The sequence below is a fragment of the Sapajus apella genome, unplaced genomic scaffold (assembly GCF_009761245.1).
Source record: "Sapajus apella isolate SASKATOON/1434 unplaced genomic scaffold, GSC_monkey_1.0 scaffold18, whole genome shotgun sequence".
NCBI classification, from domain to species: domain Eukaryota; kingdom Metazoa; phylum Chordata; class Mammalia; order Primates; family Cebidae; genus Sapajus; species Sapajus apella.
Genome location: NW_022436958.1, coordinates 28,859,340 through 28,867,899, shown reverse-complemented (window position 1 = coordinate 28,867,899; position 8,560 = coordinate 28,859,340).

Here is an 8,560-nt window from a genome sequence, read left to right as displayed (position 1 = left end):
GTTAGTATGCAGTAATGGTTTGTTTCATGCATTATGCATGCAATGTGAATATATATGGCTATCAAGTATTTTTTTTTTACCATGGCCCACTGAAAAACAGGACAGTGAAACATGTATTCTACTTATGCCCACCTTCCAATGAGAAGAAAAATAAGTACATGATGATAACAATGAAGTTTCTCCTTGTAAGAAAATTTTGAAAGTGGATTCATATACACATTTTCTTTAGAAATATGGGTAGTCATCATTACATTTATACTATCATGTGTATTATGCTTATTTTTATGTAGTATTGCAAAAATTATAGGCCAAAAATATTACTAATGGTAACATTGAACATTCCAGATGGATGGGATTAACCAAAAATTCTACAACCAACTAAGTAGGTAATGAAGATAAGCTAAAAGTAATTAAAATGAAAATTTTAAATAACTTCAAATAGAAATCTTGGACTACTCAAGACATAACAAAATGGTCTTCACAAAAATTGATGAAATTTCAAGTATGTTTCTATGTTTTTATACAGTAGGTTTGCAAAGCTGCCAAGGGTTTTGAGGTAGATAGAACTTCTAGAAGCTCAAAATCACGGAGTAAATTCTCAAAGCTCTTAGGAAAAGGACAAACATTCATTTATTATTATTATTAATTATTAATTATTATTGAGACAGAGTCTCGCTCTGTCACCCAGGCTGCAGTGCAATGACGCCATCTCAGCTCACTGCAGCCTTCACCTCCCAGATTCAAGGGATTTTCATGCTTAAGCCACCTGAGTAGGTGGGATTAAAGGCATGCACCACCACATCAGGCTAATTTTGTATTTTTAGTAGAGATGGGCCTTCACCATTTGGCCAGGCTGATCTCAAACTCCTGACCTCAAGTTACCACCCACTTTGGCCTTCCAAAGTGTTGGGATTATGGCATGAGCCGCCACGCCGAAATATTCCTGTCATTACCTGTGAATTCCAGCATGATCTGGCCTCTAATGCTTCACCATTTTCATGCTAGCCATCTCCTTGCTAGAGGTGTCTCAACCACATTTGACTGCCTTCTCTTCTAGATGCTCTCTCTTGCCTCTAAACCTGTCCCTCTAACTTCAAATGCTTAAATTGCTCCTCCCCAACTCCTCCATTGTATTCACCAATTTAATGCTCAATTATACTTCAGAATGCAGGTCAAATCTAACTTTTTCGGAGAAGTTTTTCTCCTGCTTTGCTCTATACTCCAAATGTGTTTCCTCCAAATTCACATGTGGAAATTTTAACCCCTAAATTAATGGTATTAAGAAGTGGGGCCTTTTGGAGGAGATTAAGTCATGAGGCTGAGGCCTTATAGATAGGATTAGTGCCCTTATAAAAGAAATCTGAGATACCTGGTCCATCTCTTCTGTCTTAATTCATTCTCACATTGGTACAAAGAACAATCTGAAACTGGGCAATTTATAAAGAAAAGAGGTTTAATTGGCTCACAGTTCTGTAGGCTGTATAGGAAGCATGGCAGTATCTGCTCAGCTTCTGGGGAGGCCTCAGGAAACTTGTAATCATGGTGGAAGGTGAAGAGAGTGTGAAGCATCTTACATGGCAGGAGCAAGAGGAAGACAGAGAGAGGGAGGAGGTGCCACACACTTTTAAACAACCAGATCTCATGAGAATAGCACCAAAGGGATGGTGCTAACCCATTCATGAAGGTATCACCTCCATGATCCAATTACCTCCCTCCCAGCCCTACCTCCAACATTGGGAATTACAATTGAATATGAGATTTGGATGAGGACACAGATCCAAACAATTTCACCTTCCTTCCACTGTGAAAGGACACAGGAAGAAGGCACCATTTACAAGAAAGAAAGCCCTTATGAAAATCTGCTGACTCTTTGATTTTGGACTTCCCAGTCTCCAGAATGGTGAGAAATAAATTACTGCTGCTCATATGCCACCTAGTTTCTGATATTTTGTTATACCAACCCGAATGAACTGAGACACCCTGCTAGATTGTATCACGTTCCCCATAATAGCTTTGCTCTAATATCCTGTACTTCCGCTTAAGAGAACATATTATTTGTGTTTTTATGTTAGTGTGATGATATAGTTAATAACTGGCTCCCTAACTAGACTGTAAGCTCCCTGCTGTCAGGGGAAGTTTTTAATTTGCTCATCACTCTATCTCCAACTTCTGGGTAAGATGCAGTCATTACAAGCACAAGCTCCAGATCCAGAGCCTTGGTATCAGTACTGACTCCATTATATACTTTCTCTAAGTCTCAATTGCTTCCTCTGTATATTTAATTAGAAACAATATCTTCGGCTAGGCACAGTGGCTCATGCCTATAATTCCAGCACTTTGGGAGGCCGAAGTGGGCGGATCATCTGAGGTCAGTTGTTCGAGACAAGACTTACCAGCTTTGAGAAACCCCATCGCTATAAAAATACAAAATTAGTTGGATGTGGTGGCACATGTCTGTAATCCCAGCTACTCAGGAGGCTGAGGAAACACCGTGGCTTGAACCCAGGAGGCGGAGGTTGCAGGGAGCCGAGATCACCCCAATGCACTCCAGCCTGGGCAACAGAGTGAAACTCCATTTCAAAAAAAAAAAAAGAAAAAAGAAAGAAAGAAAGAAATAATACCTTCTTTGTTGAGTTGTTTTCAAAGAGATATTATTTGAAAATATATTATATTGTATGATAATATATTATAAATTATGATATATTATATAATATATTATATAATATGATAAAATATGTGATAATATATGATATGCCTATACAGGCATATATTTAGCACAGCTTATAGCAATTGTAAATAAATGCTGGATATTTTAGAAAAAATATTTCCTCACAGAATAAATAATAAAATATTAATATAGATTCTTTAATACAAATTAGTAATGTGCTAATTTTAGTTTATGAATATTGAGTTTTAGGAAGCCTTCGTAATCAGTTTTGAGTTTGGAATCTCACCCTTCCTTGTACATAAAAGAGAAAGTTTGTGAAGCTATAATCAGTTTTGAGTTTGGAATCTGACCCTTCCTTGTACATAAAAGAGAAAGTTTGTGAAGCTATCTATTATTACTTCATAAAATTGGAAGGAAAAAACTTAACGTGTTTTACCTAGTACTAGAAGCTCCTTGAAGGCAGAAACTCATATTTATCATAATTTAGCACTGTGCCAGATTATACAAAAGTGTTCCAAAATGTAATTTAATACATAAACTACTTTATGTCAATTTACATTTTTGACCAAAACCAAATACATAGTTTCATTTCTATCAGGTTTTTAATGCATTTAAGTGGAGAATTTGTTCAAAAAACATAGGTAGGTGAGGGAGATTATTAGGCTGACTACTTCAGTGAACTTAAAATTAATCTTTTCTGAACTTTGAAGTGATGGAAAAGAATCTAAATGCTTACATTCTTTTCTATCACATTTCACAGAATGCCGGAAACTAGTAAATCTCATGAACCAGATACAATGAACAGAAAATTGATTTTAGGGTGTATATTAAATATAATATATAATACCATAGTCTGAATGAAGAATTTCTTCTTCCAGAAGTGAGAATAAATACATTTAATAAGAAAAATTTAATCATAGAAATGAGCACTTCATCACACAAGCAGTATCTTGTACATATTAAACACTCCATAAACCCACTGAATAAAGGAACAATGTGTTTATGTTGACCTCTCTTTTGAATTTTTAGATCTTGATGTTGCAGCAGTAGTGAACAGTAAAGCAGCTTGAGCAAGTGCAGCTTAAAATAGTGAAACAGTTTGGGTGCCACAATTTGCACAGTGCCCAAGGTAAAAGCAGACATGCTTAGCACCGAAGGCTTAGATGAAAGTTGCCACCTACTAACTAACTTCTTCTGCAGACATTCAAAGAAGCCAACCTGGTGGGGAAAGAAAGAAAGAAGGAAAGAAAAGAATGCGAGGAGGGTGTGTAGGGAAGGAAGGAAGGAGGGAAGGAAGAAAGAAGGATGGAAGGGAGGGAGGGGGGAGGGAGGGAAAGGAATCGTATAATAGCAAGTCTGGCAAGTAGAGGTTAACTAATTCCCACATCGCTGAGATTTTTCCCTCCTTAGTTTTGTATGGTGGATAAATTTTGAGGAACAAGGAATTTTATACACATAAAATCAAGCACATGTACTCACCCCCTCCTCAAGCAGATCAGCTGTGTGTTTTCTATTTAGTAACATGCCTGCGAAAGAGACTATTTCTGATAAAGGTACTAAGAAAGATCAATAAAGCATTCCTTAAACACAATATCCACTCAGGGAAACTATTAAAAAGATGTATGTGTGTTCTAGTGAGAAGGAATAGAGGAAGTTTTCATACTTTATTCCTTCATTTTCTGGGTAGTTGTAACCAAAGCTATGAGGCTGAACTGGGCCAGATAATAAAAAAAACGTTTGTCAAAGAAAAGCCAGCACTTTTCTATTATTACTCAAGCAATTGTGTGAACAGTGTGGAGGGTGAGCTGTCAGAGTGATCACCTCATTATTTTCATTCAAAACCCGAACAATGGATTCCACAAATGCATGGCAAGTATCAGTAGAAATGAAAATGATATATATTTATAACCCAATAGGACCTATTTTATGATGGTCTTAATGATTTCATTAGGTTGCCAAGTAGGAAAGAATTAAAAGAGAGGAAAAAATGTGAGAGAAAGATAAAAATCATAAGGATGTATACTGCTTATAGCAAACAAATCAAAAGCATATTGATAAAAGCCACATTGGAAATAAGAGCAGCAGTATTGTTTACTCATTACCGTGCAGTTAAATAAAATATGTTTAAGCATTTTCCAGAGTTAATCGTGTATTATTTACTCACACACTCAACTGATGGGAGAAATCATGAATTATATTTCTGAAAAAAGGAAAGATCCATTTATAGAATAAGAAATAAAATTCTGGTGCATTTATGAACAAAGAACTTTTTTTTTTTTTTTTCTTTTTTCTGAGACGGAGTTTCGCTCTTGTTACCCAGGCTGGAGTGCAATGGTGCGATCTCGGCTCACCGCAACCTCCGCCTCCCGGGTTCAGGCAATTCTCCTGCCCCAGCCTCCTGAGTTGCTGGGATTACAGGCACGCGCCACCATGCCCAGCTAATTTTTTGTAGTTTTAGTAGAGACGGGGTTTCACCATGTTGACCAGGATGGTCTCGATCTTTTGACCTCGTGATCCACCCGCCTCGGCCTCCCACAGTGCTGGGATTACAGGCTTGAGCCACTGCGCCCAGCCTATGAACCAAGAACTTTAAAAACCTGAGCTCACTTAATTCTGATGATACTTCAAGACAGCTATTATGGCCTCAAATTTATAGGTGGTAAAATGAGATCAGAGAAATTAGATAATTTGTCTGAACTAACCCCATTAGGAATTTAACACAGAAACATCTGGCTCTCAAAAATATTTCACTAATCCCTTTGAAGAACCATAAAGAATAAGTCTTTTCCCAGTAAAAGACAAATACGCAATACTTTACACACAAAACCTGTCCATAGATTCTCCCACCAACAAGTCCCACCTATGGTCGGATAAGATCCAGGGTCATATTTTGCTTCCTCAGAGGGAATGCTCACCTCAAGCAAGCATTTTTCTTCCCTAGAATGGAAATCTTAGCAGTAAACAAGAGCTTTTTAAATTAAGTGCGTGGATATAGACAGCTTACTATCAGATTATTTTTAAAAACTGTATAATAATCTCAAAGGAAAATGCTAAAATGGTTGAAGTAAGACTTGATGATACCATATGCATCAATATAAAACACATGAGAAAAGTGCATTATGGCTCACATCTTTTTTCAGCACAGTAGAATCTCAAGCATCTAGGATCAATGATTGTACGGAACTGGTTAACAAATACTAGCTAGAACACTACTGCACCATGTAAATGTCATTGTATATTCACAGTAAAAACCCATGTCTTGACATGGAAAGAGTACATAGAATGTACTTTTATAATCTATCTTTGTGTGTGTGTGTGTGTGTGTGTGTGTGTGTGTGTGTGTGTGTGTGTGTAGAGAAAGTTCTAGGTGAATATATTGAAATGTTTAAAATTTTATTTCTGAATATAAGGTAATTTTTACAAAATTTCTTCTGCTTATTTGCATTTTTTAATTTTTACATAATATATAAAATTACTTAATAATTTAGCATACTACATCATTGCTCAAATGTCAAAACTTCATGAACATTAAAATCCTTTTCTTAAAGCCAAAAGTTAGCTTTATGACTTGGAAACATTTTCTGCATGCAGATATTCCACCAATTTAAGCTCAGAGAGAAGTAAGAGTCTTTGGCAGAAACAGACAGCACCTTCCTGCTAGTGTGTTCTGTCAGAAAAACATGAATCTTGATTTCAGTGTGGGGTGACATCTAGTGAACTGTTTCTGCAGATGATTGCTGGTTATTACCTTCATGGTTCTTTCTCTTGCCTCTTTTCTTTTAGTATACAGTCCTCGATATGCCTGTTCCTTTACAAAGCATGCATGTTTCCCCAATCTAAAGAAGGCAGTATTTGAGCCATGCATATGCATACAAGAAGTCCTTATTTTGTGCACCTTGGCAAGAGAGAGCTTTTCTGTGTGACATGTAAATAACACACACGTTTTTCTCTGGAAAACAATGGTAGAGCCTCACACTTTGAATTATGATTCACCTAGATTTTCATTTGTTAGTAATTAATAAGGTGACATCATAGTTGCTAAGGCTTAGGACAGAGATGAAGTCAGTATCTATAGTCAGTGAACAGGTCAAAGACCAACTCTGCCCCCACTAATACGCTTCAGTTTTGGGGAATAGTCAACTATTCCTGAGAGGGGCCAATAGGGTAAAAAATCAAGGCAGTCCCTTAATCCTTTGGTTTTAGACAGATAGAATAATGATCAATACTGAAATTGAAGATCAAGGCTGGACGAGAAGGACCAGTGACTTAACTATGAGATGAAACCTGTTGTCTACAGTTAGGACTGCTCCTAAAGAATAGAGCAGGTAGAAGTCAAGTTGCCTTGGAAATGGGGAAAATATACTGTAGGCAGAGCTTAACAATATGTGGAACTAGATAGTCCTTTGGAATTGTCTTACAGAATTTAGTCTAATCCCTCTCCATATTAATGTTTAAATTATCAGAGTTTTATTTAACAGCGTGCCCATAGTTATGAATTATTGATATAAGTTTGGGAATCATGACTCTTCTGGATTTTAAAAGAAATTTTGACATCACAAACACTCCTGGCCAGTCATAACAGAGATTTAAGCACTGAATATTTTGTAGTATCATTCTTGTACTAAAACGTTTAAGATCCATGAAACTATCAACTTCAGAGAGTGGGATAATCATGGGGAAGTGGTGAAACAGGGAAGGATGGGAGTCACATGATAAAGCTTACTAGTCGTCTTAAAGAAGCTGTTATTATGTTACAATATTTGCTCTAAAACTTAAGGTTGTCTGTAGATTCCACAGTCATAAAATTCAGAATCTCATCAATAAATACCAAAGAAGTAAAGAAATAGGTTGCACATACAACAAATGATATATTAAACTAGCATACTCAAAAATCCATGGCATTAATAAAATTCCCTTAAGAAAACATTTAAGTACCATTACATATCCATTAGATGAGCAAAAGCTATGAAAATCCACTGGTGACAGGTTAGGGTAAAAAGGTAGGCATATATTTTAAATGTCATTGTAAATTGATTCAAATTTTCTGCAAAGTTATTTGTGACAAAAAGCTATATAATTTTTTTCCTTTGACCTAGAATTTCACTTTGTAGAATGTATTCCCAGAAAATAATTGTAAAGGAAACGAGTAATTTGTTCCAAGCTGTTCATACAAAGCTGTTTATAAAAAGGAAAATTTGAAAAGAACTCAGATGTTCAATAATAAGCTATTGTCCAGTGAAACTCATGTTTGAAATCATGGAATACTAGCTGGTTTATTGAGTCATATGGACTTTGTCAATACAGACGCATATTCATAGTATATTGTTAAGTGAAATAAGGACAAGATCCAAATGGGAAACCTGATTAGAGTTATGAATACATATGCATGCGCATGACGAGTCTGAGAAGTGAGAGAGGGAGGGAATACAGATTTATTGATATCTTGAGGACCTCTGTGTTCCAAGGTCTTTGCATAATTCCTTTAATCTCTGAGCAACTTTTTGAGACAGATTTTATTTATCCTGTTTCTACTCAAGAAATCAAGTAGTCTGACCATGGTCACCCAGCTGTGAAAGTGATGGAGCTAGAATGCGAACTGTGTCTGGGAATGTGAAGTTCATGGCTTCCCAGTTTGTTATGTTAAACACATTTTCTGAAGTTCTTTTTTTTAAAAGAAATACTAGTCTCTTCTCACGATCATTCAAAATGGATCGATTCGTTGAATACATATCAAAAGTGTGTTAAAATATATCCTCCTAATGTTAATTGGCACAAACTTTTGCAGTCTTAGAGTAAACAACCATTCAGTTTACATTTGTTTTAGACAGCATTTCCCAAACCAGTAAATTCTGTGTGTGTGTGTGTGTGTGTGTGTGTGTGTGTGTGTGTGTG